This window comes from Oncorhynchus masou, chromosome 14 (genome assembly GCF_036934945.1).
Source record: "Oncorhynchus masou masou isolate Uvic2021 chromosome 14, UVic_Omas_1.1, whole genome shotgun sequence".
In the NCBI taxonomy this organism is placed as follows: Eukaryota; Metazoa; Chordata; class Actinopteri; order Salmoniformes; family Salmonidae; genus Oncorhynchus; species Oncorhynchus masou.
Genome location: NC_088225.1, coordinates 10,077,946 through 10,088,664, shown reverse-complemented (window position 1 = coordinate 10,088,664; position 10,719 = coordinate 10,077,946).

Below are 10,719 nucleotides of genomic sequence, written 5' to 3'. Positions count from 1 at the left end.
TCACTATGCTGTAGGATCTGGGTAGAATGAATCACTATGCTGTAGGATCTGGGTAGAATGAATCGCTATGCTGTAGGATCTGGTTAGAATGAATCACTATGCTGTAGGATCTGGGTAGAATGAATCGCTATGCTGTAGGATCTGGGTAGAATGAATTACTATGCTGTAGGATCTGGGCAGAATGAATCGCTATGCTGTAGGATCTGGGTAGAATGAAATACTATGCTGTAGGATCTGGGGTCCTCTATTCTCCCTAACCCATTGTCCATGTTGCTTTTTTGAGCAGAGAAGATAGTAAGATAGTGTGGAGAAATCCTGCACGGAGCCTTCACCGTGCGCTGCCACTTTAAGAGAGCATCAGCAGTAAGGAAGGAGGAAATAAAGACATATTTTTCAGCTCTTTGGGAGGAGCTCTTGGTTGGCGCGACAGTTTGATTGTGTGTGCTATGCTGCAGAACTTTGGTTTATTTTCAGCGTGTGTAGTTTATAAAGTATTTAACTCATTCATCGGTGTGACAGTTCTAGGTCGTGGTTATCGCTTGGGACCGCGCCGGTTATGGATCGCATGGATTAGTAGCAACATTGTTGCGAAGCTTTGACATACAAACCATCTGTTGATGACTGGGTTCTTTCTCGTATGAAGTTGCTGTTCACTTGCCCTGCCATTTATTATTGTTATTGTATGAGGTATTCTTGTTGTGGTTACCCCTGTGATGTGGGTTTTATAGGGTGTGTATTCTCTTTTCTCTACCCTGGCTATCTGGTAAACAGGCTACACTCTAGGCAGTGTCTTCTGCTGATGTGTGTGGGTCTGGTAGTGGTACTCTCTCTATTCTACTCTTTTTTCCTTTCGGCATGGTTAATATCTGCCTGTCGCCTGAACAAAATCTTCATCTTTACCCCTCTCAAATAAATACAGCGACAATAGTATCTCCTGTACTGTATCTCTTTTATCTTCTGTATCTGTGTAGGAGTATTTCTGTCTGATACCCTCTGATCTCTGGGCTCGCTTTGCTGTCCTGTGATCTGTCCTACGATCCGTCGAATTCTCCAGTCCCTATAGCACACGGAGAATTTATTTCAGTGCTACTGTAACAAGATATCCTTTCATTTCTCTTTTATTCTCTCCCCATCTCTCTCTCTCTCTCTCTCCCCATCTCTCACTAGTCTCAGAACTCTGTAGCTGGAGCTCGACTTCTCTTCCTCCCTCACTCCCTTTTAACCATCTTTCTTTCTCCCGCTCTTTCCTCTCTCTCTCTCCTCTCTTTCCCAGCCCCCAGGTTTCCTCTCCTATGCGTCTCAGTGACGCTGATTGTAACTGGGCTGAACATGTCACCAAGTCAGTGTGAGAGATGAACATATTAAACAGGCATTTAGATTCATGAGAGAGTGAACACAGGGATATCTACATCTCCCGTAGACTCCTGGCTGTAACAGCTCTACCGATGCCACTACATCTTTCTGTTGTGTCACAATCCATAACTGGAAACATTATTTAGCCACATCAGCGTTGTGTGAATATGTAGATTGACTGGTTTCTTGTGATACATATTTACTCATGTATGACTCGTCCTGCATATTTATATGCAATCTGTATGTCTATATCTAGATGACTCCTGATATCTCCAGGAGTGATAATTATAAATGTTGTCTTTATCTGTTGTCTAGTACTGTCTTTTTGCTAGCTAGGGCTATCAACTTTAAGTGCTGCCTGTCTTCCCAGTGTCCTACTTGGTGTGTGAACTGCTGACTGCTCATAACTTCCAGCTCATTGTTGACACATCGATCAGGATTAAGGGGCAGGGCAATTAGTGATTGTTGTTGTTTTCGTAATCAGTGGCTGTATTGGAGGTGGTGTGGTTTCTCCTCTCCTAGGCAATTAGCTATTAGTGTTTGTACTTCAGTCTCCCCTGTTTTCTCAGTGGCAGCTGTAGACGGAGGTCGTGTCAGCGGTGGGCTCGTGGTCAAAACTAAGATGGTTCTGCTGCTCTGTGGAGTTATTTACGGAAGGAATGAGTGGAACGCTCCACAACAGTCTCTGACTTGAATATCCTACAATAGTTATTTTCATATTTTAATTTATTTGTAAAAAATGTATAGGCTTTAGACCCCTTGGCTGCAACCCTTCTAATTTAGTGTACCCTGCGCGCACAACCCATGTGGAAGTCCTGGTCTCCAGCGGTATTTGGAACTGTCGATCTGTGGCCAAGATCACCGAGTTCATCTCAGCCTATGCTGCCCTTCAGTCTGTAGACTTTTTGGCCCTGATGGAGAGACATGGATCACCCCAGAGAACACTGCTTTTCCAGCTGTTCTCTCTTGATCTGAGTACGTGTTTTCTCATAGTCCGAGAGCACCTGGTCGTCGCCAGGGGCGGCACAGGGCTACTCATTTCTCCTAAGTGGAGATTTTCTCTTTTCTCCCTCACTCACCTGTACACCTCATTTGAATTCCATGCTGTCACTGTCTGCACTACGTACTCTCACTGCTGGTGTCCCCTAGGGCTCGGTTCTAGGCCCTCTCTTCTTCTTTCTGTACCATTGGCTCTGTCATATCCTCACATGATCTCTTCTATCATTGCTATGCGGATGACACTTGACTACTTTTCTCCTTTCCCCCTTCTGACACCCAGGTGGCGACACGCATCTCTGTGTGCCTGGCAGATATCTTAACTTGGACGTCGGCCCACCACCTCAAGCTCAACCTCGACAAGATGGAGCTGCTCTTCCTCCTGGGGAAGGCCTGCCCGCTCTATGACTTCTCCATCATGGTTGACAACTCCAGTGTCCCCCTCATGTTCCCCCTCATGTCACCACATTGGCGTGACCCTGGACATCACCCTATCGATTTTCTGCAAATATCAAAGCAGTGACTCGCTCCTGCAGGTTAATGATCTACAACATCCGTAGAGTACGACCCTATCTCACACAGGAAGTGGTGCAGGTCCTAATCCAGGCACTTGTCCTCTCCCATCTGGACTACTTCAACTCGCTGTCGGTTGAGCTCCCCGGTTGTACCATCAAACCCCTGCAATTTATCCAGAATGCTGCAGCCCGCCTGGTGTTCAACCTTCCCAAGTTCTCCCATGACACCCCACTCCTCCACACACTCGCATCCACTACAAAGCTTGCATCCACTACAAGACCATGATACTTGCCTACGGAGCAGCAAGAGGAACTGCCCCTCCCTATCTTCAGGCTTTGCTCAAACCCTACACCCCACCCCATACCTCCGTTCTGCCACCTCTGGCCCCCCCCACTGTCAGTCGCTCTGGATAAGAGAGTCTGTTAACCTCTTGAAACTCCCCATCCCGGATCCGGGATTGTGACTAAGCCTCAGGCTCATTAGCATAACGCAACGTTAACGATTTCTGAAAATCGCAAATAAAATTAAAATAATGCGTTTGCTCTCAAGCTTAGCCTTTTCTTAACAACACTGTCATCTCAGATTTTCAAAATATGCTTTTGAACCATAGAAATTGACTAATTTGTGTAAGAGTATGCTAAGCTAGCATAGCATTTTGTGTAGCATGTAGCACGCAACATTTTCACAAAAGCCAGATAACCAAATAAATAAAATCATTTACCTTTGAAGAGCTTCTGATGTTTTCAATGAGGAGACTCCCAGCCACATACCAGATGCGCAGTGTTTCCTGAAAGCGTCTGTGTGTAGGAGAAATCGTTCCGTTTTCTACATTGCGCCTGGCTACCGAAACGAACCGAAAATGCAGTCACCTACAACGTGAAACTTTTTCCGGATTAACTACATAATATCGACCGAAACATGGCAAACGTTTGGAATCAATCCTCAAGGTGTTTTTTCACATATCTCTTCATTGACATGCAGTTCGTGGAAGCTTGCTTCTCTCTCTGTGCCCCATGGAAAAATACTGGCAGGTGACTTTTGCGCACCAATTTCGGCGCAGGACACCGGGCGGACACGTGGTAAATGTGGTCTCTTATGGTCAATCTTCCAATGATCTGCCTACAAATACGTCACAATGCTGCAGACACCTTGGGGAAACGACAGAAAGGGCAGACTCATTCCTCTTGCGTTCACAGCCATATAAGGAGATCATGAAAGACAGAGCCTCAAAAATCCTTGTCATTTCCTGGATGCCAAGTCATCTTGGTTTTGCCTGAAGCTCACGTTAAAGGGCACGCACAGAGAAGATATTTGTATTTCTGGACACGTCAGAGTGTTTTCTTTCGAACAGTAGCAATTATATGCATAGTCGAGCATCTTTTTGTGACAAAATATCTTGTTTAAAACGGGAACGTTTTTCTTCCAAAAATGAAATAGCGCCACCATAGGTGTAAGAGGTTAAAATGTAAATGTATGTTTCCAACACGTGTGTATGTATGCATGTGACTGAGTGAACAAACGTGCAATCATTAGTGTGCATGTGAGCGTTTCTCCTCCTGTCGACACCCTTCCACAGATTCTTTGTCTTCGGAAGAGGAGAGATTATTTCTGCAGATTCTCTTTTCACATCAAAAGTGGTTATCGACAAAGCTAACATTAGTAAAGAATTGAAGGGAGGGAAGGTGGGAGGATAGGGAGGGAAATATAATTATTCCCTAGGCGGAGGTGTCTACAGAGCGGTGAGTAGCAGGGAGAGAGAGGCCTGGGTCCTGTGGCTGTCTGAAAGAGTGTCAGATGATTATCTGGGAGACAGAAGAGATACCAGACACAGCCTTGGATCCCTCCACTGTCCCCCCAACCCCCTCCCAGCCTTTGTCCTCCTTGCTGCATCACACCCTTCCACCGCTCCCCTCATGCCCCCCTGTCTCCTGTTTCAACTCCCATCTCCACTGTGTCATTCTCACTTATTTTAGTCCTCAGTGCGTAGGAACAGCGTCAGTCGTCCCAGCAGCTCTTCGCTCCCTCCACGCACAGCCGAGGTAATCAGCAGACTCATATTATTACTAACCAGGGAGAGTGATGGGAGAATCACTCGGGCCAATTTAAGTGTGGACACAGCCTGTTCATAAAGGAGAAACATATTAATACATTGTAATGAACAAACCACACTCGTATCAGGAGCTGGAACAAATTGTCAGAATGGGTCACGGGCGATTGGTGTGTGAGAGGGTGTGTGTGTGTTAGAGCGACTCCATTGTCCATGAAGGACTCCACTGTTCAATAAATATGATTTGCACATAAATCATTGGCGGCAGAGAAGGGAGAGAAGGGCAGATTGAATGTTATAATGATGAGTGTGTATAGTGGGGTCGTAGTCCACTTGAGTGTTTAGTCAGGGGAAGTAATCCTTTCCATTCGGCTCCTACAGCATGTGAGGCTGCATGACTCCTTCCCTCTGTGGAACGGAATGTAGTAGGATACTCCTTTATACCTCTCTCTCTCTTTCCTCTACCCCCTCTTCATTCTTCACCCTTCTCTTTCCTCTACCCCCTCTTCATTCTTCACCCTTCTCTTTCCATCCCCCCTCTCTTCATTCTTCACCCTTCTCTTTCCATCCCCCCTCTCTCTCTTTCCTCTACCCCCTCTTCATTCTTCACCCTTCTCTTTCCATCCCCCCTCTCTCTCTTTCCTCTACCCCCTCTTCATTCTTCACCCTTCTCTTTCCATCCCCCTCTCTCTCTCCTCTACCCCCTCTTCATTCTTCACCCTTCTCTTTCCATCCCCCTCTCTTCATTCTTCACCCTTCTCTTTCCATCCCCCCTCTCTCTCTCCTCTACCCCCTCGCTTCATTCTTCACCCTTCTCTTTCCATCCCCCCCTCTCTCTCTCCTCTACCCCCTCGCTTCATTCTTCACCCTTCTCTTTCCATCCCCCCCTCTCTCTCTCCACTACCCCCTCTCTTCATTCTTCACCCTTCTCTTTCCATCCCCCTCTCTCTCTCCACTACCCCCTCTCTTCATTATTCACCCTTCTCTTTCCATCCCCCCTCTCTCTCTCCTCTACCCCCTCGCTTCATTATTCACCCTTCTCTTTCCATCCCCCTCTCTCTCTCCTCTACCCCCTCTCTTCATTCTTCACCCCTCTCTTTCCATCCCTCTCTCTCTCCCCCTCTCCTCCCTCTCTCCTTCCCCTCCTTCTCTCCCAACTCTCTCTCAGGATGATCAATGAACCCTGTCCCGTAGTATCGGCTGCTCTACAAATGCTGACATGGTTGTTATTCTGTCAGGATGAATCCAACATGGCAGCATTTCATGAACGCCCTAGACACATTTCATAAATCTTAGCTGGCCTCGCTGCTGACTAGATGTGAACTGCAGAGGAAGCAGAACCTTTGTGTGAGCAGAACAGGACTGTCTTTCTCTCTGTCTGACTGCTGTGAGCCTCACCTAGGCTGAGTACAAAATGTCACCCTATGCCCTTTGAAGTGCACTACCTTTGATGAGAGCCCGGGTCAAAAATAGTACACTAAATAGGGAATAGGGTGCTATTTGGGACGCAACCCTAGCATTCCTGTCAGTAGGTATGGAGCTGGGTTAAAAGACACTGGGCTGCTGAGAGCCTTGCTGGTGTTTTACTGCTATAGATGAAATACATAGCTAGAGATAGCAGGGAGCTGAAGGTAATAATGAATGCTGTCAGTCCGACAGCACTGGACTGTTTGTCATTTGAACAGTACAGTAAGTGCCGCAGTGGTTTAATCAAAATGTTTATTCTAATAAATAGAAAAACTCCAGTGTCCCGTATGTATTGTATATCTGGTTTGTTTGTGTATTAGATAGGGACTGGTTTACTCTGTGGCTGTAAGTGTAGGCCTGCAGTTGTGAATTGATGTGTTCAATGGTTTCCCACGGTTGCTTTTCAATAATTCAGCTCCAACCTAAGAAATAGAGAGCTGAAATTTATCTGAATCTGCTGCAGGAATATACTCTGCACCACGAACTCCCGTCTTATTACTCAGACCATGTAAGAGGTGCTTAGCTGGTGGCAGGGAAGTCAGACGCATGAGAGCAGAACAGGGTAATAACCGGAGCAGTTTAATTATCAAAACCAGCAGCATCCAGAATAACAAAATATGGGTAAAAAACCCATCATGCACCAGTCAAAATGTACACAAGCACTTACAACAAACAATTCCACACACAGACATGGGGGGAACAGAGGGTTAAATATACCACAAGTAATGAGGGAAATGTAAACCAGGTGTGTGGGGAAAACAAGACAAAACAAATGGAAAATGAAAGGTGGATCGGCGATGGCTAGAAGACCGGTGACGTCGACCGCCGAACACCGCCCGAACAAGAGGAGGAACAGACATCGGCAGACATATTCAAAAAATATATATACATACATATGAAAAGGTAATGTACACACACACACACACACACACACACGCACACGCACACACACACACACACACACACACACACACACACACACACACACACACACACACACACACACACACACACACACACACACACACACACACTGTCAGAAACAGTGGTCCATTAATCCCATAGGGACATCAGACACCCTCTACTCCCATGTGTCTGTTCCTTCAACAGATGAAAGTGCTGTGAGGATGTTCATGTGGAATCACGGATGGCTCTGCTAGCTGAATAAACTACAACCTGTTTCCTGGTGGTTCGATCTGGCCTACTGGGGTGTTGAGAAAGTACTTGGCTGAAGGGTGTGTTGGGTGTGTTTTCTGGTGTCTGTGCTGCTTGGTGAGATGCTGGAGAGTTAATGAGGAACTGGGGATTTCAGGTGCTGGCTGGCCCTGTGAGAGAGGAGAGGTGAGGATAGGAGAGGAGAAGTGAGGAGACGTGAGGAGAGCAGAGGTGACTGACAGGTCTCATGAATAGTGATGTTCAACAGCTGCTCATTAACCGCGAGACTGTCAGCTAGCAGGCTGAAGGAGCACACAGACACACACACCTGTCCATAGTCCCTTCATCTCTGTCCCCTGTGCCTGCTCCACATCCTGGGTAGAACCATACCTGTTTCCCCCCCCCCACCACCACCACCACCAGGGCAGGACCCTCATTGAATATGGAACGGCCTATCATGCCAGCTGTAAATTCTTAATAAAACTCTCATTACAATAGGTAAGGGTATGCCTGGAAACCATTCCACATTCCCCTGCTAAGAATACCAAGTTAGTGAGCTGGCTGCTAGGGGACCATGCCTTCAGAGAGTAGTGTCTCTTCTCTGGTTAACAGACTCTGATGGAATGCACCTTTTGGTTGTAATCTATGTAGAAGCAGAGGCATCCACCACGTAATTAAAGGCCCATTTGAGCTCTAATAAAGCGTGATGTCTGTCCCTCTCCCACCCAGGGGAGAGCAGAACCAGGGACAGGCATGCCTTGATTACTACACAGCATTTTCTGCCTTGACATCTGCCTCTTACAAACACTCACGAACACACATACTCATGACTATTAACAGATACAGTAACGTGCGGAACACACTGTGAATCACCAGATCTCCATATCGCACATCTTCTCCAATCACACACACACACACACACACACACACACACACACACACACACACACACACACACACACACACACACACACACACACACACACACACACACACACACATATATATATATATATACACTCACATGAGAACACACACTGTGAAAGAGAGAGAGAGAAAGTGGCTCTGCCGAAATGAGGCTGGGATTGATTCTAGTCACACAGAGCTGGGGCGAGATGAGCAGTCACTCTGAATAGGCCCGGCAGTCAAATAATACAGATACGAACATCAGAGGAATAATTGAAGAAAGTGTTTTATATGTGAAAGACAGAGAGGGATGAAGTGGAATTGAATCCCAGAGGAAATGAGGGAGGTGTGTCCCAGGAGACAGACTCACAAAGGCTCCGGCATGTTTGAAGAAAATAGAGGATAATTAAAGTGGTCACTGCCTTCCACAGGCCAGGACAACACTCAATCTCTCTCTTTCTATTTTCTATCTGCCCCCCTCTCTCCCCCTATCTTTTCCTATTTCCCATATCTCTCCTTCTGTTTCTCAATCTCTCTCTCTCTGTCTCCCTATATGTCTGTCTCTCTCTCTCTCCTCTTACTCTCCCACACATCCTCTACACACGCACAGCTAGTCCTAGCTCCAATGTCAACCCAGACCTCCATCTCCCTCGTCGCACACAGGATTTCACTCAGTCGTTCTACCACTTTCATCCTTATACGGCCCAATGCGTGAGCAGTGGCACTGCTCCTGACCCTTCCACTATCTGTCTCTGTGGAAGATGGGATGGAGAGAAGAGGCAACCGGTTTTCAAATGGGACTTGAACCCGCAGGCACTCCATTGAGTAAACAATGGAAAAAAGTTTTCTGACTGAATCTCCCTTTTTCGCTCTCTCTCTCTCTCTCTCCCTCCCTCTCTCTCTCTCTCGTTCTTTCTTTCTGTCTCGCTGCATTCTATCAAGCGTGTCGGCATGACAACAACAGGTCTCCATGGCAATGGTGTGCCCAGGCGATTCCTGTGCTGCTGGTCTGTCCCAGTGCTCCAGGCCTCCCCCAGTTCCTCTTCCTGGTGGGCTAGCCGCTCCAAATCAATAACTCACTCAAGGAACTCACTCATGGCCAGAATAATTCATACATCAATCCTGTATGGCTCTGCTTTTTAAAGAACCCAACCCATATAACCCTTTATTGCAAACAACCATGCGTGTAAATGCATGACTGGAAAGTCCCTAAGACATTTCAAACATAGAAAAGAAATGTAAATTTGAGTGTGGAGAAAACCCACGTGCAATCCCAAATGGTAAACATCTCCTGCTCTTTCACAGACCACAATTAAGCTGAAACCCAATCATCAACAAATAAACATTATCACTGACTAATCCATATGACTAAATCAATGCCTTACCAAATCAATAATCATTACAAAAGTCATCCATGTGGTCCATGTAAACCCTTCAGATTCCCCAGCCTTCCTTTCCCATTACCATAGCATGGCCATTACTCTCCCCCGTGCCGTGTGTGGCCGACGCAGCCTGACAGGAGAGCACAAATAAATCCCATGTTCCTCTCTGTCCTCTCTGCTCTGCTCAGTCGCCATAGATGATTTCTCCTCCGTCTCCCCCCCTCTCTCTCTCTCTCTCTCTCTCTCGCTCTTCCCCTCTCTCGTCCCCCTGTCTCTCTTGGTCCCAGTGTATTGATTGGTCTCTGAGTGTACGGAGCAGGAAGATAGGATAAATACTGAGTCAGTGGCCATGAACAGCTCTCTCAGTCACCCTGACATGAAGGGAAGGATAATCATCTGCCAGCCATGAGAAAGAGCCCGTGCAGTCCTCCTAACCACAATGCACCTGACACACCTCCCCTGGTAAAAACACTGGCTCCTTCCTTCAGGCCCTAGACATCTCTGGTCTGAACCCTTTAAGACATGAGCCCCAGAGAGTTTTTCTCTTTCTGTTTATCTGTTGGCTTTGGAGATGGCTCGGCTGGTTGTGGTTCCAGACCTTCATTTGGAACTGAGAAATAAATGATTGACGCAATACATGTTGAATGGGGAGGAGTTGGCTGAAGTATAAACAGATCTTCCACCAGTCTAAACCCCCCGACCTACATATTGCATATTTTCTTGAACGTGACCATTATTTCTGAATTAAGCCAGTCTTGGCCTGTCACTAACCCGTTAAGTTTGGTGTCTACACATCCTTGTATACAGTGATAATGTGCTTGAACAAGTGCTGTACTGTGTGCCCTCAGATGGAGAATCACAAGCCACAATGTGCTGTAGCACATCAACATTCACACC